The sequence below is a fragment of the Marmota flaviventris genome, chromosome 3 (assembly GCF_047511675.1).
Source record: "Marmota flaviventris isolate mMarFla1 chromosome 3, mMarFla1.hap1, whole genome shotgun sequence".
Classification (NCBI taxonomy): Eukaryota; Metazoa; Chordata; class Mammalia; order Rodentia; family Sciuridae; genus Marmota; species Marmota flaviventris.
In genome coordinates this window covers 85167353-85190087 of record NC_092500.1, presented here as the reverse complement: position 1 = coordinate 85190087, position 22735 = coordinate 85167353, and the positions used below count along the sequence as shown (strand labels likewise).

Below are 22735 nucleotides of genomic sequence, written 5' to 3'. Positions count from 1 at the left end.
CTCCGCGTGCTTCTCTGGTGTTATTCTTCAACATTGGGGAAGCAAGGACTCATCACGGGTCAACAGCGGTAACAATAGTACAGTGTTTCCATGTGGAAACTCTTGGTGCCCTGGCCAGATCCCTTTCTTGAGCTGGTGCACACATCTTAGGCTGCCGTGAGTATTGGTTGCTCTCAGAGATCTACCCTCTTTGCCTAGGTATTAATACTAACCTACTGCCCATGAGTGACTGATGAGGGGTACAAAAGGCTGGCCTCCTTGTGACAAGAGGACCAACTGGATGGTGCAATTCCTACTCTAGAGTTTCCCACAGGATCAAGTCAAAACTGGTCTCTAGCAGAGACCACATTCTGGCTTAGCTCTATCCCTGCTGTTCCATGATACCTTCCTTAATCAATTTCTCTTGAGAGCATACTCTCAATAAGTCACTTGCAAAAGAGTCCCTGTCTCAGGCTCTGCTTCCAGGGAGTATGACCAAGACACATACTTGATCCATATGTGTATTAGAGGTTCTTACTGTCATCAGAACCACCAAATGCATCTCTGGGGAAACCAAAGGTGAGATGAGAGAGTTTGACAGGACCCTCAATCCAAACTTAGACATACAACCAACTCAATTTACAATATGCTTGGGCCATGCCTATGCCTGCTGTCTGGCTGACTCATAGATCACATTCTCTCAAATTCAAAATGAAGCTTTATCTACTCATACTCTAAGCTTATTTTTCTCACTATAGAACATGAATTATGATACTTATTAAAAGAATTAGCCATGTGACACTTATTATTAACCAACACATTTGTCACAATTTTTAAAAATGTGACTGGATGACTCTAAATTACTTCAAAATTATTATTATTATTATTATTGACACATTTAAAATAATTTTTTGTGGGTTTTTTGTTTTGCGTTTTGTTTTACACCCCTGAGTGTAACCTTTGCATCTGAGGATGCTAGGTCCTTGATAAGGAGCTCTAGTCAGTCTAGCAGTATTATAAAACAGATCAGATTTCCCAGTTTGCAACTAATAAAAATATAATTAAATACATGAAATTAAAGTGGAACATAATTTAATCTTTCTGCTATGATTCAGAAGTTATATCAGGGTCATCATTATGAACCTCATTTATAGTACTGCAGCAGTCTAGGGAGTTTGGTGAGTGGCGTTCAGGTTGAAAGACGCTAGACAGACCAGATTTTACCGCATGTATTTGCAAAGTTGCAATTTCATAACAGCTGGCATGTCATCCACTATTCTCCTTCAATATTCTTATCCTTATAGGCTCTAGGTATAGTTCCTCATCTCAGCTAACTAAATCCATTCTTCCAGCCTATACAATAATAAAAGAATTGAGATTTTTAAACATTTCATGGGGTTATCCTTTTAAAGGATAACTTTTCTTTAAACTTAAAGAAAGACCCAACCATACTTTAAATATTATTTTTAAACATATTTGATTTATTCCTTTTTGCATAACCTTTTGTAGTTTCCATTTATAGCTTATGCTTTACCTTCTTTCCATATAGTACTTTATTATACTGATCTGATGATTATTGGAGGGTCTTTTAAGAGCTTATTTATTATTTGTTAACTACAATTTAATTTCTAAAAAGACACTATCATTAAAATAAAAAGTTCTATACATCTGAGAACTGTTAGTTTCTAAAAAAAATCCCTCATATTAGCCAAATACATCACAATATTTATAGATCATAACAGTGTTTCAATACAAGAACAAGATTTTCATTAGGAATGGGAAAGAATACCATATTTACTTGCTTAATACATACACAGACAAGGGGAGGAAATATGATCTTTTTTTTTGTTTTTAAACTTACCCGTAAAAGTGGCTAAATGAAGGCTTAGTAATTTAGGCCAAATCTCTCACTAACCTAACATGTACAAAGTGAAAAAGTGATTAAACATTAGAATGTATAGAAATAAAGAGAAGAAGATATATATTACTTTTTTCCCAAAATTGGAAAAATCATAGGAAGGCAAATAGATATAAAAAAATAATATTAGAGTTTCCTTAATTAGTACTTCTTCAAATTCTTCCTGCCATAGACCTGAAGAGTTCCCATCATTTCCTATGCTTAATATCATATCATTCTTCTCTAATCAAAACAAACAAAAAAAGACCATTATCTGTCTGTTCAGATACCAACTTTACAACAACAAAAATGACCTGAAATATCAGATCTGAGATTCCTTCTTTCCAAGCTATTTGAGTCATCTTTTTTGCTGCTCTAACCAAAAGACTCAACAAGAACAATTTTGCAGAAGGAAAAGTTCATTTGGAGGCTCACAGTTTCAGTGGTCTCAGTCTATAGATGGCCAGCTCCATTCCTCGAGGAGAGGCAGAATATCATAGCAGAAGAGTGTGGCAGAGGAAAGTAGCTAGAACACCCTAACAGGAAGCAGAAAGACTCCACTTGCCAGATACAAAATATAAACCCCAAAGGCACACACCCCCTAATGCTTCCTACAGCCACAGCCTACCATCCTCAGTTACCACTCAGTTAATCCCTATCAGGGGATTAAGTCACTGATTGGGTTAAGGTTCTCACAACCCTATCATGTAACCTCTCAATGTTCTTGCATTGTCTCACACATGAACTTTTGAGGGACATCTAATATCTAAATCATAACACAAACCAAGTGAATAGCTATTCATCATTTAAGTCATCTTTTCTGTGAATCCCTTTCCAATCTCCTTTTTCCTCAAACAAAATTCATCATTTCCTTAAATGTACACCCCCCAAAGTTTATATACACTCTTTTATACCTCTAATGTCACCATAATTATTTATTGTATTAGTTGGCAACTGTGTTTTGCTCTAATTAAGAGATCTACTATTTTTCTCTCATGTAAAAGAAATTTTACAGGTAGGTTGTTTGGTGTTATTAGGATAGCTCTTTTCATCCTCCTGCTATCTTCCCTAGCATATGACTTTGGGCTTCAAGATAACCTCAATTCTACAAGACTGTTGCTAAAGCTCCAGTTATCTCATCCATGTTCCAGGCAGCAACAGGGCTTGAGTTAGTTTGAGGTAGCCTTGGCATTACCCTACCACCAACACATAAAGAGTTGTTTTTCTGGGAGTCCCTACATGACATTGGCTTATACTTAATTACCTCCATCTTCAAGGAAAGTTATACAGTGAAGTTTTTCAGCTGGACACAAACCAGATTTCTGTTACTAATTAAAAAAAAAAAAAAAAAAAAGGAGAGGAAAGGAATAGACTAGATAGGATTGCTTGCCTCATTTTCCTTTTCTTAGAATGTTTCCTTAGATGGACTGTGAGGCTCAATGAAGGTCCAGATTATGTTCTGTCCATTATTGTAATACCAGTACCTTAGTTTATTTTTTTAAATGTTATTAATTGAAAAAAGGATGGAAATCTTCATTGTTAGAAGGAGGAAAAGCAAAATCTTCATTGTTAGAAGGAGGAAAATCTTATATGTTAGAAGGAGGAAAAGCAAAGAAAGTTGTAAGGTGAAATAAGTAGCATTAGTTTATTAAATGTGCATTGTTATTCACTCATTAATTATTATTTCAACTAGTACCAGTTAAGCTCAGCACTGTACTAGGCCCTGAGTCAGGCATGGGGTATTCAGTGGATGAGTGTACATACATGCTCCATGGCTTTAACCAGGGTATAGGGCTGAGGTTGGAGATGACAATAAGTAAACACCAATTTCAGGAAATGTGGTGAGAGACCTGAATGACCATTTAAGAGGTCGGGGAATTGTACATTTATTATGGGTGAAACACAAGAGTGGGAGAAGAAGAGAGGGAGAAAAAGACAGGCAGAGACAGATAATAAAGAATCATAATTTATTACTTCTTATACTATAGACCCACTTGTCAAGTCAAAATTTTAATTTTGATGGTCCCCCTGGACTTCCTCATGAAGGGAGTGTCCAATACTTTGCCCTTGGTGGATTCTGACCTACTGATTATTCTCTGTCTGGGTACAAGCATCTTAGCTAGTCTAGAATGGGAGTCATAAATGTGTCCCATAGACCTTACTAAGCCTGGAATCACTGGCTTCCCAGAAACCTATCTTACAGGTTGCTGTTCCTTGGTAGGCCAGTCTACCAACATATGTCTCAAACTTAGCAAAATGATTCCCTGGACATCATAAAAGAGTTGCCAGTGATTTGCATAGAGATTTAGCCCTATAAACTGCAGAAAGCCTATGATCTAGGCTTTCTTGGTGTATCAACACCTTGGTTTGAATTACATGGGTCATGGGATGAATACAGATTTAGCTGAGGTAAAAAGTCACTGCTTCACCAATGTTACAGTCAAACTAGTAACCCTGGTGAAGATTTGGTAAATAATAAAGTCACCTGTCATCTCTTCCTTTAAGTAGTTCAATTCCGTCTCTAACATCTGATCAAAAACACTTCTATACCAATTTCTCTTCTCAGGGAAAGAGATGTCCCCCTCACCACAAAATAGAAGTGAGAGAGCAGAGAGGAAAGAGACAGGAAGTCTGGGCCTTGACAACAGAGGAAATGGAAGGAGCCACAAACCAAGGTGTATGCAGGTGTATCCAGAAGCTGGGAAAAGCAAGGGAATGATCTCCCCTCCAACCTCCAGAAGAAACATAATTCATACCTTAATTTTAGACTTCTGACCTTCAGGACTTTAAGACAGTAAATTCTTGTTGTTTGAAGCCACTAAGTTTGTGGCAATTTGTTACAACAGTAATAGGAAATTGCTAAATACTTGCCAGTACATCTCCAGGTGCTTCATCTCCGATTCATTCCCAGTGCACTCTAGCTTAGCCTGTCTCCCTTTACAATGATCTCTTATGAATCCAAATTATCAGGTTGTTTTCTTAAAAATAAAATCTTATTATTAACAGTGTTTTCACAGTATGAATACTTACCCTTTCTAGTTAGATATTTTTTCCAAGAATATAATTAGAATCTGCAAGTAGAGTTATTTACACATCCCATCAAAGAAAAACATTTGGTGTGATCCCAGGGAACCTTAACAGGGACATGATTACAGCTAAAAGAGAAAGAAAGAAAGAAAACACCTTAAATTCCTATATGCAGAAGAAAGAATGCAAGTAAATAGGACTAAGTAGGGAAGAGATTTTTCACTGATGGAGGCAAATTCATGACTTTGGTGACTCTGGCAGCCACCAGTAAGGCACACTCTGCTTTGGAAACAAGGATACCTCACCAGGTGCCTGAATCTTAGTAAGGGCTTCTCCTAAATAGTGGACATAGTTATTCAATCATAGTAAACTTAATCCTACTAAATGCTGGTCAAATGGGAGTTGATTGTCACCAGTCAGTCAACTTGTTCACCTCTGGATGTGTGATAAAACTGAAGTGGGGATCCTTCCTTGTAACCAAGAAAAAAACAGATTAAGGTCTAGCTACTCTGTAAAATCTTACATCCTAATAGTCACAATTCTGCCTGCTATCACTCATCCATGTTTTAAGACTTCCACAAAAGAGTGATGACTTTTAAAGCAAGAGAAGTTCTAAGAAGAGAGAACATTGGCAAATGCCACCAAGATCAGAATAAGATGAGCATAAAGTTCTTCCATTAGTTGACAATCAGACAGTGGCTGATACTGTTTGTAGAGTGAAGGCTGACAAGGCTACTAGAGGACACATTTTACCTTAAGGCTAAACAACTTCTTCAAAAAGATTCTAGTAGAGTTAAGGAAGGATGCATGCCCTATAGAGTCACCTGTAAGTCATATTCCCTCAGGTTTTGATCTGGATGATGGAGAGTTTTTCTCCTCCACAAATCTACCAAATGTTTGTTGACTTGCCAAATTTTAGTCTCACCAGAGCTCCCTCCTCAACCCACCTGCAAGGCAGAGGAACTTAAAAAAAAAAAAAAAAAGGAGCTCTTGAGTAACAAAAGGTCAAAAACCAAGAAACAAAGGGTCAAAACAATCAGGTCCTGAATCACATGAGGTGTAACAAGTTGTGCTTCAAATTTAATATCCTTGTTTTGACGATAAAAAGCTGGTGTCTGAAATTAAAGGGGCATTCTATAAATGGAGCATTTTCTTGCATCTCTTCCATTATCTGCGCCCATCTCCTTTCATATTAATAGCTGTTGCAGAGTTATGGGGATGTGTGAGCAAAGCCTGGACCAAAGACTTCATTTTTGTCCAATGGCTAGCATTACTCCATGACATTAAATTTAAAAAAGTGAAGAGTGAAAACAGAAAACAACATATATGTCTGCACTGCACTTCCCAAAGTAGCGATTTCCTTCCCTGATTATCGGCTATTTTTAAAGGCGTGTGTGCAGTGGCGCGCGGGGGGGGGGGGGAATTTTCTGAATTGGTGCCTAGCCTTTCTAAACTTTTGTTACTCATAAGTGATTCATTCGCTTGTTTCTTCGTTCCCTGCCTCAGTCACTGCCTGCTGCAAAGGGGGACGCTGAATCACAGCTACTCCAGATGAAAAGCCTCCCCCCCTCCCCGTCTGCGGAAAAGGCCTCCTACTTTCCCGGGTCACCCTAGAGGGCAGTTTTACAAGTCTCAGCCCTGGGCTATGGAAGATTTTGCTCCTGCATGCGTCACCGAGACGCTGGTCACCTCACGGCGTCTGGCTTTCGGGTCCGCAGGCCTCTGCGCGCGGCGGGCCGACGCGCGAGGGGCCGTTGGAGTCTGGCCCGGGTGTGCCCGAGGGCCGCGCCGCGCTCCCCCGCGGCCCGAAAGCTCCCACAATGCAGCGCTGGCGTCCCAGTTCCGTTACACAGTCTCGCCCGGCGCAGGCGGGCGGCCGAGGCGCGGGCGGGGGAGCCGGGCGGCCGCGGCTGTAACCCGAGCGCCCGGCCGAGGGGGGCGCCCCCGCGCCGCTCCATCTCGCGCGCTCAGCCCGCGACCCGGCGAAGGGGCGGAGCCGCCCGGCCGCCCGGCTCGGCCCGGCCCGGCCCCCGGCCCGGCCCCTAGCCCAGAGGCACCAGCCGCGGGAGCGAGCCGGCCGCCGACTCGGCCGCCTGCACTCGTCCGGCGCCCAGCGCAGCGCCCGCCGCGCTGTTCCTCGCCGAGCCTCGCCCGCACGCCCGCACACCCGCAGCGCGGCGGCGGCGCTGGGGACGGCTGCTGCCCGCGCGCTCGCGCACCCGGCACCCCCGAGGGTGGCGTCCACACTCACCTAGCCGGCCGCGGAGGTGCGCGGAGAGGGCGCGCCGCGGGGCCGGGGCCTCCCGCCGCTGCGGGACGCGTGCCGGGGGAACGCCGGCTGGGCGGCGCGGGGACTGGCACTGGGCAGCCGCCGGGCTCCGGGCGCCGCCGTGTCCCCAGCGCCGCCGAGTCCCCAGCCGCCGGCCGGCCTGCGGGAGCGGCGCAGTTGCGAAACTGAGTAAGTATTAACTTTACTTGGAGGCGGCGATTTCTGGGCAGGAGCCTGGGACCCTCCCTCTGCTCCTGGAGCCTCGGGGCTGCCCCTTCCCCGCCCCCTCTCCACTCTGGCCGCATGTGGGTCCCGTCGTCCGCCCGCCCCCACCCCGTCCCGCCGCGGGCTCCCCACCTCCTCCCGGTTCACCTTTTCCCCGGTGTGTCACCCTTTGCGCCTTCTCTCCGAGGCACACACGCGCCTCTGACCAAAAAGTACGGTCTTGTTCGTGGCTTTTCTGCTTCCTCCCAGTGTCCTTGGCAAGGGAGTTTAGAGGCCACTTTTGTTGGGAAGGGAAATGTATGTCTGGCTTCTTTAATATATTTTTTTTCTCCAGATGGAAATCGGATGCTCGCCCGGCCGGGTGGCGGTTGGGTGAACGCTTCTTTTCTTCTCCGAAAAAGAAGTGATTGGTTTATAGGTTTTAAATTTTTGTTTGAACGGTGACCGTCGTGCGTCCCCTTTCCCCCCTGTCGCCAAGCCTCCTGGGGAGTCCAGAAGAGGGGACTTTCAAAGTAATTCCATTCTGCAAACTAGAAACTTTGAGAGGGCAAATCGCAGAAAGCCTGATATGCGTCAACTTTAAGGAACATGAGCTTTGAATTCGAGTCCTTGTACCGCAGGGTTTTATAAGACGAAACCTGGGTTCTTAATGAGTGTTGCGTCGCTGTTTTAGCATCATAGAGCCGCCTGGTGTTGCTGAACCACTACTTTCCCACACACAAATGGAATCTTGAGCAGCACAATCTTAGGATATAATTGCAGGTCAACATTGCCCCTGATCTTTAGGGATTTAGAAGGGAAATCGATGCAGGGCACGTATCCTAGCTGATTTAAACCTGTCAGGCTAGTCCTGTCAATACAGCAAATCATTGCATTTTTTAAAATTTCTCCAGCCTGGTGACAGCGGGGACGAACATTTATGGATTTTCCAGTAGATTGTGGCTCAGCAATTCTTCATTAGATCCGTCTTTAAATATGTATAGATCTCTCAGCTCTTCAGACTCTTTTGTTTTCTGATTCATGTAGTTTTTCTTTATTAAAAAAAAAAAATGTTTCATCTGGTAGTTGCCAGGAGTTGCGATCATGTTACCAAGGAGCAGAAAATGGGAAGCTTTCTTAATGGGCTTTCAACATCCTGCCCTTCGCCTGGATGAGGCAGCAGTGAATGCCAGCCAGCTCTCTGCAGGAAGAGGTGCAGGGCCTTGGATGCAAGAATCAGGATGCAGGACACAGCACAGTGTGGGAAGTGGTTTGTGTGAGTTCTTTTAGTGGTCATACTAATGGTACTTTTAATATTATTTATTTCCACGGGGATCTTTCCCCAAACCATCAAAATTACACCTGAGTGTACCTTACTTTAAAAACACTGAACATAACTTGATGATTATTTTATTGAAGGATCAAATGGAACAAAATATAATTTGTTATGTAGGTGATTGTATCTTTCAAAAATCTCCCCATCTCAAAATTTGTCCCTCCTTTTGAGAGTCTCATGATGGCGCTTTCCATAATTGACACAATTGGCAGTAATGCATTGAATTATTTGTAGGTTCATTGATTAAGCCTTATTTCTGGGCTTCAGTAGCTCTAGGGACATTAGGAGCCCCTAGAGGGAGCAAATCATGGGATTGTGCAGATAGGAAAGGCATTTCAGTTTGTAGAAGTGTCAGTGTGCAGCAGGGAAAAGCAGTTAGAAAGAGAAGAGGATGTTTAAGTCATTTTTATGGTGTATGTCCTGAGTTTGGTTGTGATATATGCAAACTGCAGATTTAAAATCATACATGATTATGTTATTTACTTTTGCCTTTATTTTATTTTTATATTTTTTAATTGTGACTTTTTAATCTGAGTTTTTAGTGCTTGGCTTTTGCAGCCTTCTCTTTCTGGTAGCTTGTATCAATTTTTGATGTGAATGTCTTGCAGTTTGAGAAATGATTGGTTTTTCAAGATTACTTACTCATTTCTTAATCTGTCTTATATTAATGTATATAATGACTTGAGAGTAAACCTCTTGCTTGCTTCTGGATTATTGTTGCTCTTTTTATTATGATTAATTCCTGGTATAATGGTTTTGCTAATTTTTATAAAATGTTAAGGTCTTAGATGTCTTGCTAGTGTTCAAACATTGCAAAAATTTTTATAAATAGAAGTGGAATGGGGATGGGATTTGGATAAGAAAACACTATGCATCACAAATCTGACATTTTGAATTAAAAAAGTAATGTATCACCTATTTATTCTCATTGGGTATTTGCTTGTTCCAACCCTAAATAGGTTTGAAAGATAAAAATATAGTTTCCAAGTATTCTGTATAATGAAAATAATGTTTACCCTCCAACCAGAAAGACAGACTGGGGTGGCAGGTATGAATTTTTCACTTCCAAGATAAATTGTCTTGGTCCAGCTATTCAACCTCTGTGATCTACAATTTGCTGTCTGTAAAATGGGGATGCTACTTCTATAAGGAATGTTACAATGAGCAGAACACCTAATACAGTGCCTGACTTGTCTTAGCCAATAAATGGCTACATTTCAGATTTCTCCAGAGCTGACCTCATGACTTCCAGACTTTTGAACTGTTCCTTCTCTATTTTTCATCTCTTCTTTTTTTCTGTTTATCAACCACTCCAAACCAGTTTGCCACAAAATCCTGTCCATTTTTCCTGGGAAATCTCTTTCAGATCTATCTGATTTTCATCTTTTAACATGCTACCATCCTACTTCAAGCTACTGTTACTTCTTCCAGATTCAGTAGCCTCCTGCGACACTGTATACCCTTTCTTTCCAGTTTGTTTTCCCAACAGCAACCTGAAGAAAAAGAGTCATTTGTTTTTAAGGCTCCCAGGTAACACATTTATTCTTTTTAAAATTTTTTTTTTAGTTATAAATGGACACAATGCCTTTATTTTATTTATTTATTTTTATGCGGTGCTAAGAATCGAATCCAGTGTCTCATATGTGCTAGGTAAGTATTCTACCACTGAGCTACAACCCCAGCCCAGCACATTTATTCTTTAGGTAAGATACAGAATCCTTAACATGCCTTCAAGGCCCTGTGTAATTTGGTCTCTGCCCCCTCACCTACATCTCTTGCCAGCATCTTGGCCAGTTCTCAGCAGACTTGCCTCAGGACTATTGCTCCTGTGCCAGGTCTCTCTCTCTTAGGGCCATCACCTTTAGTAATTTTTCATTTTGGTGTGCTAGCTAAAATATCCTTTCTCTATATTTTCTCTAAGAAGGCCAATCTTATCATTATGTAAATTAGATTTCCTTAATTTTCTCCCTTGCAGTATATTCATCTTTTCCTTCTTAATATTTACCATATTTTAGAATTACATATTGTTTTATTGCTTAATTTCCCTCTCTTGCTCATAAGGGCAGTGATAATGCCTAGTTTATTCCTCTATATATTAAGTGCTCAATAAATATTTGTTGATATAATGAATAAGATAGTAATATCAGTTTTGTATTTGTATCTCCATTGCCTTATTTATCATTGTTAAGTTTGCTTTCTGGAAAGTGACATAAAAGCCAGTCCAACTCTGCTCTATGTTCCTTCTTTGCTGGTTATATGAATTATATTTAAGAGCCTTCACAGATATCAAGTAAAATTAATGCATTTGGACTCTGTAGAAAATTCATATTAGTAATAAATTGAGACACCTTTTAATTAGTGTTACCCTTGTGATTTTCTGTTGTAGCTAATCCTTTTGTAAGTACATCATTAAAATAATTATGCATTTCTCATCGGTATAGGATTAGTGAAAGGAAAAAAAATGTCTTATGCCATACTATTTTATACCATATCCCATGATAACACACCAGTCAGCTGCTATCCACTGCTCAGTGGCAGATTCAAAGGAAGGTAGGGAAACTCCAGGAGAAAAATGAGAGGTGGAGTTCTAAGGATGTTAGGTACTGTTCAGGTGTTGATGTCACTAGACATTTCTTTGACCAGTTAGGGAAAGAAATAGTTGTTTAAAACTGGGAGCCACCTAGAGGTGGGGAAGTTGCTTTTTTTCTCTCCTCACTAAAGCATTCCTGTTTTAGCCAAAGAAGTTCTAAAGCTTTCAGTATTTTTGTTTTGTGGTTGCTCTTTACAAAATATTAGTTTGATGTAAGTCTTATTATTGATTATGTAATCTCTACTTCTTACATAATCATGTGCATTTTCTCATGGCTTATTCTTGGGATTATAGTTTTCTTTCAGTTATCACCTTGTAATTCTAATTCTAGCTTTGTATTTTGTCTATTACTTAGTATACCCAGGACCTTAGAGTTGATTCTGTTGTCTTTAGAACTCATTCCTCAGCCCTCAACCATTAGATTTCCAAATTGATACCTCCTGGTGGTATATAGGCTTTCATCAGCTAGGGTGTTCTTGGATTGGAGAACAGGGAGGGTTAGGGCTGTGTTTTTGAGCTCCTGGGATAAGCCAAACCCTCTGCTGGGTGCTCTTCCAAAAGAGGAGTGCACAGTTTACACATTCAGTCATAAAGAGGAAGCTTATGCTTTCATACATTTCCTTCACTCAAGGAAATTCTTCTTCTTGTTCCATCATTTCACATTCCTTTTTTGCTGGTCAGGAAGATAGACATATGCCTCCTTTAACCAGACCCTTTGCCTTATGTTGGTTTTTATTTAGACCCAGTTTTACCTGTAATAAAGACATCAGGATTATGGCTGGAGAAGGGCAAACCACATGATTTGCTCTGTGCAGGGCTTTTGTGCCCCCAGGACATTTTCATCACAAGTAGCCACCATTGTGGAGGAAAGTTAGGATTCAGAACCCTTGTTGTTTTTTGTCCCCTTTACTTATTACTGTAGTGACCTGGAACAAATTGCCTGTAGCTCCTTAGCACCAATAATATTTATTGCCTATTTAATTCACAGCCTGATGTAGAATTTAAAAGACTTATTTGGGGCATTTAAAAAAAAAAATCCTATTCAGATGTAGCACAAAGCTAATTACAGTTAGCTCCAGGACTGTCAAAGTTTTATGCATTAAGAAAAATAGTTCCTATTCAAGTAGCATACGTTTTACTCTTTGTTTTGATAGTAAGTCAGGTATAAATGTAGGTTGTAATAAGAGTGTCATGATTATTTTCCACCAGGTTTTATTCTTATGGGTGATATATTTTGTCATTTCATTAACTGGCATTAGCTTCTGAGTACTATGTCATGTTTATTCTTAATTATAGTAATTTTATTATTGAAAGATCACTTAAGTTATTATGCCAAATATAAGTATATGTGTTAAAAACTAGTGTTCTCTTAATGAATAGACATTATTCAGAAAAGTAAGAATTCATTCTTATTTTTGCTTTAAAATTTTAAATAGATTTTTAATATATAAACTCTGCCAGAAATACCAGTGAGAAATAAACTAGAGATGTTTTATAATGTTTAAGGTAAAATCTATCATTTTTACAAGAGGTTCTCATACCTGATACATTAAATGTCAGGAAACTTTATAGTAGTTTATTTGTATTTATTTTTTATTCTTTAATAATAATGACTTCCCATGTATTTCTTTTTCAAAACAGCTTTATTGGGATATAATTGACATGCAATAAACTACACATACTTCACTATATAATTTGCATCGTCTGACTATATAAATGCATGTGAAATCATCACCACAATCAAGATAATAAATATATTCATCACCCCCTTCAAATTTTCTCATTGCCCTTATAATTTTTTCATTTTCCATCCTTACCCCACCTTTTGAACGACTGTTCTACTTTCTGTCACCATAGTGTAGCTTACCTTTTCTAGACTTTGAGATTGATATAATATGTATTTTGTTTTGGACTGGCTTCATTCACTCAGTAATTATTTGGTGATTCATTCATGTTGATATAGCTGTTGTTTATTCCTTTTCATTTCTGAAAATTGTATAAATGTATAGCAGCTTGTTTATCTGTTCAGCTATTGATGGACATTTGCATTGTTTCTAATTTTGACTATTACAAATACAGCTGTTATGAATACTTTCATTCAATCTTTGTATTAACCTATACTTTATCTTGGGTAAGCACGTAGGAATGGAATGACTGGATCTGGTGGAAGGTATTTGCTTCATTTTTTAAGAAACAGTCAAATCAGCCAGGCACAGTGGCACACACTTGTAATCCCATTGGCTCAGGAGGCTGAGGCAGGAGGATTATAAGTTCAAAGCCAGCCTCAGCAACTTAGAGAAGGTCTGTCTCAAAATAAAGATGAAAAGGGATGGGGACATGGCTCAGTGGTTAAACACCCCTGGATTCAATCCCTGATAAAAACAAAACAAAACAGAAAAACAGCCAAACTGTTTTCAAACTAATAGTACCACTTTATATTCTTAACAGCAGTGTATAAACATTGGTAGTTCCTTTACTTTTCTTGCCCATACATGGTATAATCTTTTAAGTTTTAGTATTGCTGTATTCCCTGTTTTAAATTTGCATTTGTCTAATGAATAGTGATGTTGAACACCTACTAAAGTCTTTTTTGCTTTTTTTCTGTCTTCTCTGGTGAAGTGTCCTTTCAGGTTTTTTGCCCATGTTTTTGTTGGGTTGATTGTTTTCTTATGATTGAATTTTAATTACAAGCCATTCATCAAATATGTGATTTACAAAGAGTTTCTCCCAGTTTGTGGTTTGTATTGTCACGCTCTTCATGGTGACTTTTGAAGAGCAGGAGTTTTAATTTTTTTTTTTTAGTTATAGGTGGACACAATATCTCTATTTTATTTTTAGGTGGTGCTGAGGATTGAACCCAGTGCTTCACACATAATAAGCGAGCACTCTACCTCTGAGCCACAACCCCAGCCCCCAGGAGTTTTAATTTTTGAGGAATACAAACTTATGAATTTGTTCCTTTATAGATTGCACATCTAGTGTGGCATTTAAGAAACCTTTGCCTAACTAGAGGTAAAAAAAGATTTTCTCTTAAATTCTAGAATTTTTATAGTTTTTAGATTTAGGTCTTTGATCTATTTTGTGTTAATTTTTATATGAGATCAGTTGTGGATTACAGTTCATTTTTTTCATATGAAAATTTAATCATTCCAACACTGTTATAAAGAGTATTTTTCCTCCACTGAATTGCCCTTACCTATCTCTCTAAAATCAGTTGTCTCTTGCATCCTTTTTCCATTTTATCAATTGACATTCATAGTTGGATAACACTAAGTGAAAAGCATCTAAATCTAATTATTGATAATGTGCTTTTGTCATATTTAATGAAATTTCTAGTTTCCTTCCTGTAGCCTTTATAGAAACCTTCCTACTCAAATATTTCTTCTCTCACTTCATTTCCCTTCTTGTTATTTTCTTTCTTACAATAATGAAGGGGGATGCCTATGCTCCTTTGCCCCTTTAACTAATTTCAAATGCTTGTTATTAATGATAAGTACTTCACTGTTTTCTCTCTTTAACAATATCCTAGCCTAGATCACCCCTTCATTGTCATTTTTTCAGGCTTAGCCATCTCTTCCCCTGTTGTACCTTATCAGGAAACACCACAGGGATTGTATTATATTTAAAAGCCTGGCTGTGCCTGGGTAGCTTTGGACTATTTATGAAACATACTGAGCACCAAGTTCATAATTTTTAAATCAGCCTTGTAATTCATCACTCTTGTTTTGAAGTACATGTTTATATGTGTCCATATGTGGAAATGAATATGCATCAGGTGGTCTAGTGGAGAGCTGGTGCCTTTCCCCTCACCCACCTCTGGCAAGCTCCATCTGCTCCTTCTGTCTGAACTCAGAGTCCAAACAGGCCTCAGAGCTCTTTGCAAAGGACAGGTTCTAATACAGTCTGTCCAATTTGGTGGTTCTGGAAAGTACCAGGGGTAGAGGATCATCTCTAGTCATTCACAGTGGGAGAAGAGGGTTTGTTTCTTAATGCAGAGACCCTTCTCATCCCCCACACTCTGGAGTTTGTATCTCCAAGGCATTTCCCCATCAGCAGTCCTTTCTCTCTACCAAATTCCAGTCTCGCCTTTTCTTGGCTCCATACTCTTAGCCTGGAAACTGTATACTCAAGTCTCTCTTGAGTCTGCTGTTCTTTCTAGTTGTCTGCATTCTCAGCCAGCTTCTTACAGGAATTGTCTGTGTTCATTGCTTCTGTTAGTTCACCTGCTCACCTACTCTGCAACCAGGTACCATTTCTTAGAAACATTTAGAACCATACACACCAATATCTTGACTGCCACAGTCAATAGCAACTTTGCAGTCCTAATATATCCAAATTGTTTTGCAACATATTGCCACTTTAGGCTCACTTTTCCTCTGGATTGAAACATTTCTTCCATAGCACCACTCTTTTTTGTTATTTATTTATTTTAGTTGTAGATGGACACGATACCTTTATTTTGTTTGTTTATTTATTTATTTATTGTGGTGCTGAGATCAAACCCAGTGCCTCATACATGCTTACCAAGTGCTGTACTACAGAACCACACCCCAGCCCCATAGCAACACTCTTTTTTGTTCATTTTTTCATTCAAAAACTCAACTTCATTCCCTTCCATGCATGACTATGTAGCAGAGAAAAAACATAAAGCTCAAAGCTCTTCTGTCCATGCAGAGCTCATGCTACTAAGGGTGTTAATAAATGAGCAAGTAATTTCTCATTATTTGCATGATGATAAATGGAGAAAAAAATACATATATAGCAGGGAGGGGGAAATGAAAATACTTGGCGAGGGTGGAGGTGTTACTTGATATTGGATAGGCAGAAAGTCCTCACTAATGTGACCACATTTGAGTAGAAACCTTAATGAAGTGAAGGAACCTTCTCTCTAACTCCTGGAAGAATACTCCAGAGTGAGGACATCATGAGCTCAAAGGCAGAGGCCTACAGGTGTGTCCACATCACAGCAATTAGAGGACAAGCCTGGAGGAGAGCAAGGGGCAATGGCTAGAGATAAGGCAAAGAGGACATGACAGGGACAGGGGCCTATAATAGGGCTTTATTGACTGTGACAAGAATCTTCATTTTTACACAAGAGGACAGTTGAGGGTCTTGAACAGAGAAATAAACAAAATAGAGAGCAGTGTGAGGTGGTAGGAAAGAGTCTGGAGTCTGGAATCAACTGGGTTAAAATCCCAGTCCTGTATCACTGCAACCATGGATTAATTCCATAGCTTCTTTGTGTCTTATCAGTAACATGGAAACGGTAATGGTACCATCTCATAGTGTTATTGTGGGAGTTAGTAATATAAAAATGCTATTTATTGTTAACTAAAATGAGTAAAATTGAAAAGGCTTGCATTGCTGCCATAAAGTTGCTTGCCTTTGGGAAGTAAGGATAAAAGCAAAAAGACTAACTGGGGGCCTGGGGTTGTGGCTCAGTGTGCTCTCGCCTAGCACATGAGCGGCACCATATTAAAAGAAAAAAGACTAGCTGGAAGATGAGTGTGATAATCCATCTAGGGAGGGCTTAGACAGTGTCCTAGGTGGAGAGGTGAGGACCAAGGTCCTTCCTGGTTATATTTTGGAGGGGGAGCTGACCTGTAGGCTTGAGGATTGAATCTGCTTTTCTTTTTGTGTCTGATATTTCTGATTAAGTATTCTTTGCTGCCTCCTTCTCTCCTCCTTGACCAGGGATTCTCAATGGGTTGGTACTGTTTGGAAGTACACGGGAGCAGTGTTTGGTTATTGCAGAAACTGTGGTATAGATATTTCTAGTAAGGGGCTGGGCCCCAGAGGTGAGGGTGGGGGTGGGTGTTAATCATTGAGTATGGGGAAGACATCATTCACAATTTGCCAGTAACATCCCGGTTGAAAAATGTTAATTTAGAACTTCTTGCAACCTGCCATGCCCTCAACTCTTCCCTCCAGCTCCATAATTTCTTAACCTGTTTTCTCGGGATGGGCAGCAAGGGGCCTCCTGTGTTTTTTTTTTCCCCCCTCAACATGTCTGTTTCTGTGCCTTGCCTTGCCTTTCTCCTATTCCTCCACTCCCTTCTGCAGAATTCATCAAGTTCTGAAAGAGGTCCATGTCCTAATAATGTAAGAATTCTGCTATTTGTGGTTTCATTCACTTACATTGATTTTATTCTGTCTCTGTGTGTGTGTGTGTGTGTGTGTGTGTGTGTGTGTGTGTGTGTGTTTGAACAGATACACACAGTAATGAATGTACAAATCTGTATTCCTTCAGTGCACTGCACTCTAGTTTCAGCCCTGCTGCTGAACCACATGTCATTCCTTAAGATTAGCAAGTCACAACTTCGTTATTTCCTGCCTGGGTTTGTGGCACCATTATTCATCTTATTCCTAATCTTGCTTTCCTGTGCCACCTCACCTTGACTCATCTATCTAGTCCTTCTGATCTTACCTTCAGGACAGCTGAGGAAGTTTTCCCTGCCTCCCATCCTTCATCACCCTGATTCATCATCTCTCATTTAGTCTGCTGCCTCTGAACTGCTCTCCTCACCTGAGACTCATCCTCCACCTGTCACCATGAGCTTTTGAATACAGAAATCTCACATTACTGAACTGTTATAAGCTCAGCCCTGTCAGTGCTTGCAGGGTTGAATTAAGACTCTGAGATACACACAGGACCTCTGACATTTGACTCTGGTCTCCTGCCCAGGACTCCTGCAGGTGGCTATCCTACCTCTTGCTTGTTGACCCTCCCACCCCTTGACCATCTTGTGTGCAGCTAAATTAATAAGCCATCTTATATATTGATGCCGAAATGTATAAGCTTGCTGTTTGGTCATACAAAAAAGATGGTTTCACTTCTCCTTTACCTGTCAAAATACCCAGTAGTCCCAAAGATAGTGTGGTTGTTCGTCCCTTCTGGAAGAGGTACTCACTCCTTTGGGAGCCTGTCTTGCCTTCTTTCTACACCATATGCCCATTTCTTATTCCTTTGCACTGTAATTTTAGAAGCTCTCCCTTCAAAGAGGTGAGCTTCTGAGAGGACTCTTAAACTCATTTGTTCACAAGTTCAAAGTGAGTAAGATGGCTTTAAGCTTGCAATACTCTGATGCAGTTCAAGGAGTGTCAGTTGGATCTTTGAAGCTTTATAACCAGTTTTGCCCTTGCTACTAAATGTTCTATGGAGCATCTTTTTCTGAAGTGGAGGAACTTTGTCCACATTAAAAATCTCTTGGTGCCAAGGGTTTCTTCATGATTTCTCTGGGACCTTGGGGAGGCCCTCAGTAGCCCTTGATGTTCATGTTCACCCCTCACCTCTTGAATTACAGGAACCTTGGTGGGCTCAACCCTCGCTGTGCTTGTTCTTTCTGTTCTCATACAGTGTCCTGGCCTCTTGAACTAACACTGGACCATGTTCTGCCTTTGGTCTTGATCATGCTATTGCACTTCAGAATGGAGACTTCTGAAGCTCTCTCTTCTGTGTTCTAGCTCATCATTCCTGCTTGTGTTTTATCCTTGGCCCTTCAGAGGTTTTTCCAGTCTTCTTTCTGTTTCCAAAGAAGGAAAAGGAGAGAGGGGGGAAAGAAGGAGAAAAAGAAAAGAGAAACAAAAAGATTTTTTTTAACCACTCAGCTGTTTTTATTAGCTGTCTTTTGGTTTCTATCATAATTGTTATAATCATATCTGACAATGCAAAATCATGGTACCTTTTGGACCATTGTGAGATACAAGATTAATAATGTTTGTAAAACACCTCAAACTATATTTTAAATACAACAGACCCACACATCCACAGACTAACAAGCATGAAGGCACCCAGCCAGGTTGAATATTCAGTGTCTGGCTCTGGGGCTGGTATCTGTTCCTGCCTGTGCACTTGGAATTGAAAGCTCAAGAGGGAGGATTCCAGGTTTGTTTTTATGTTACCTTCCCTGCTAGACTGTGGGTCTTCTTAAAAGCAACATCCATATTAATTATCCACCAACTGTAAGCTCTTTAATGCCAGGTAGTTGTCTGAGTCTCATTGGATTCTAAAGACTTGGCATAGCCAGTTGTTGAGTGAATCCAGTATTTAGTCTAGTATTTATACCTTCAAACAGAGCTACACTTAACTGGCTGTAAGCATTTAGCCATGTGGACTAAATAAGAAGTTTGGAACACAACTGCCTAAAATGCTCATGTTTCATGGACCACTAAGGTGATACTGAAATCAGCATTGGTAAGAATAGAGGCTTTACTTGGTTCCTGAAAACATTTCAATGAATAGTTAAGTACCTGATCATGTTCAATATTATCATGACATAATATTCTATGGGGATAGAGGTGGAAAATGATGTGGTTTGATTTGGGGGAAGCTTTTTACTAAGCAATGATGGTATTGTAAATACATTAATAATTACATAAGACTAATGTATAATATAAACATATAAGGTAGCATAAGGGAAGAGAGTGGCTAAAAAAACTTAAAGGGTAAAATTATTCATTACAGCAATACTTACAGTAATGAACATTGAAACAAATGTAGATATCAGGACACTTGTTAAGGAAATGTGGACAAGAACCAGATGGAATTTTATACAGCCATTAAAAGTATATATTAAGAATTTTTAAAATTTTTTTCAGTTACACATGACAGCAGAATATATTTTGACATATCATACATATGTGGAGTATAATTTTCTGTTTCTGTGGTTGTTACACTGGTTGTGTACTCATGTATGACTAGGAAAGTTATGTCCAATTCATTTCACTGTCTTTTCCATTTCCATCTACCTTCCATTCCCCCCATACTCTCCTAATCCAGTGAAACTCTATCCCCCCCACCTCTCACCTATTGTGAGTCAGCGTGCGCATATCAGAGAGAACATTTGGCCTCTAGTTTTTGTGGGGATTGGTTTATACCATTTAGCATAATAGTCTCCAGTTTCATCCATTTACCAGCAAATGCCATAATTTCATTCTTCTTTATGACTGAGTAATATACCATGTGTATATATACTGCATTTTCTTTCTCCATTCATCTATTGAAGGGCATCTAGGTTTGTTCTATAGCTTAGCTATTGTGAATTGAGCTGCTGTGAACATGGATGTAGCAGTGTCACTATAGTATGCTGATTTTAAGTCCTTCTGTTATATGCTGAGGAGTGGAATAACTGGGTCAAATGGTGGTTCCATTCCAATTTTCTGAGGAATCTCCATACCGCTTTCCACAGTGGCTGCATCAATTTGCAGTCTCTTTGCAGTCCTACCAGCAATGTATAAGTGTACCTTTTTCCCCACATCCTCGCCAACATTTATTGTACTTGTGTTCTTTTTTAATAATTTTTTAGTTGTCAATGAACTTTTATATTTATTTATTTATTTATATGCAGTGCTGAGAATCAAACCCAGTGCCTCACACATGCTAGGCAAACGCTTTACCACTGAGCTACGTACCCAGCTCTGTACTTGTATTCTTGATAATCACCATTCTGACTAGAGTGAGATGAAATCTCCATGTAGTTTTTAAAATATTTTTTAGATATTGATGGATCTTTATTTTATTCGTTCATTTATATGCGGTACTGAGAATCGAACCCAATGACTTACACATGCTACGCAAGTGCTGTACCACTGAACCACAACTCCAGCCCCAAAATCTCAATGTAGTTTTAATTTGCATTTCTCTAATTACTAGTGATGTTGAACATTTTTTCATATATTTGTTGAACATTTGTATTTCTTTTATGAAGAATTTTTTTATAATAATTTTGGTAAATGTTTTTACTTTTATGTTAGGCGAAATGTCAGGGTACAAAATTGCACATACAATATGATCATAATTTTTTTATTTTTTTTAAATCATACCAAAAGGGGAAAAACACCAGAATGAAAATACTAAAATATTAATATTGTGTTTGGCTTCAAAAATATTACATGTAATTGTGTGTGTGTCTGTGTACATACACACATATATGAAAATATACAGTCCATTGATTTTTATATCCTGAACGATAGACATGCAGCAAGTGCCAGATCAAGAACTTGAGTGTTTTCTACATCCCCTAGGCCCTCATGCCCCCAACTTCTAGTGATATTCCATAGTTTTGACTGTTTTAGTTTCTTTTATATAAATGAAATGTTACAACATGTACTCTTTTGTGTCTTAATTTCCCACATTCAAGGTTATGTGATTCATCCATATTGTGTATAGTTGTAGATTATTCATTTTTACTTATTGTGGATGACTTTTAATCTTACTGTTTCATTTTTTTGTTTGTTTTCCAAAATTTTCTATAATCAGCATGTTCTTTATAAAAGAATATGCTTTCTATCATAACATGCTTTCTGTCATCTTTCTATCATAAAAAGAAAGCATTTTTAGGTGTTTGGTGGGGAGTTGTTTTGATTTTTAGTTTTGTTTTTTGATGCTGGAGATTGGACCCAGGGCCTCATGAATGCAAGTACATGTTTTACCACTGAACTACACCCAAGTTCGGCATCTGTTTTTTTCAGTGAAACAACTTTATTTGTTTAAATGCTCGTGTAGGTTCAGTTGGTCAATTTGTATGGACCATGAAAATATGAAAGAGAATTGAGAAAACAAGTTGGGGCTGTACTGAAATAGGTGTGGTACGGGCCACTGTGAATTCTGGGTCAGGAGAACCAGATTCTATCTGTTTTGTTATTTAGTAGTCATGAGACTATAGATACATTCTTTAATCTCTTTTATCCTCAGTTTTCTCATCCATGGGTTAACCAGTTTTTCTTCCTTAAAAACTGATCATGAGGATTAACTGAAAGTAATGAGTTTGTTAGAAAATATTGCTAGACAATGAGATCTGAACTGCATTTTATAATTAGAGTAGGAGAGATGGCTGATCAGGTAGGTAACCTGCTCTGGTCTGAAGGATTGTGTTGTCTCAAAATTCCCTTGTTGAAATTCTAAGGTAACTGTATTAGGAAGTAGGTCCTTTGGGAGGTGATTAGGTCGTGATGGCAAAGCCCTCATGAAGGAGATTAATGCTCTTATAAAAGTAGTTAGTCCTTTCTACCATGTAAGGACACAGCAAAAAGTGCCATCTATGAGCCAGAAAGTGGGCTCTTACCATATGTGGAATTGATCATAAATTTCCCAGCCTCCATGCCGCAGTCTGGCTGGGCACAAAATCACGAGCCACTCAAGCAGGAACAAGTTTTATTTCCAAACCACCCGCGAATGCCACGCACGCAGCCTTCTCCCAGGACACACCACTCCAACAGGAAATCCCTCCCCTGGAATTCCCTCCAACCGCAATTCCCCAACCAATGGGAACTCTCCAGGAGTCCTGCAAGAGCTCCAAAGTAGCAGGCCTAGGCAGACAGCAGGGGTCTAATCTCCAATTGAATGCACATCTTAACATAATCATTATCATCTCAATGGCTTGCTGGGGTCACCTTTCAACCAAAAATGCCATGCATCATTTCCTACTTGGCTGT

General features: G+C 39.6%; 2 protein-coding genes across 10 annotated transcripts in view; one reads left to right on the top strand and one right to left on the bottom strand.

Moving 5' to 3' along the window:
- Lmntd1 (lamin tail domain containing 1) overlaps nt 1–7331 on the bottom strand; it is a 383372-nt gene extending 376041 nt beyond the window's left edge. For all 9 annotated transcript variants that reach the window (XM_071610054.1, XM_071610064.1, XM_071610059.1 and 6 more), the window contains exon 1: nt 7155–7331. The gene's annotated coding sequence lies outside the window, so the exon portion shown is untranslated. The remainder of the gene's footprint in view (nt 1–7154) is intronic.
- The window catches only part of Rassf8 (Ras association domain family member 8), a 143413-nt gene continuing 127621 nt past the window's right edge, over nt 6944–22735 (top strand). Inside the window, exon 1 of the mRNA XM_027934067.2 lies at nt 6944–7361. The gene's annotated coding sequence lies outside the window, so the exon portion shown is untranslated. The remainder of the gene's footprint in view (nt 7362–22735) is intronic.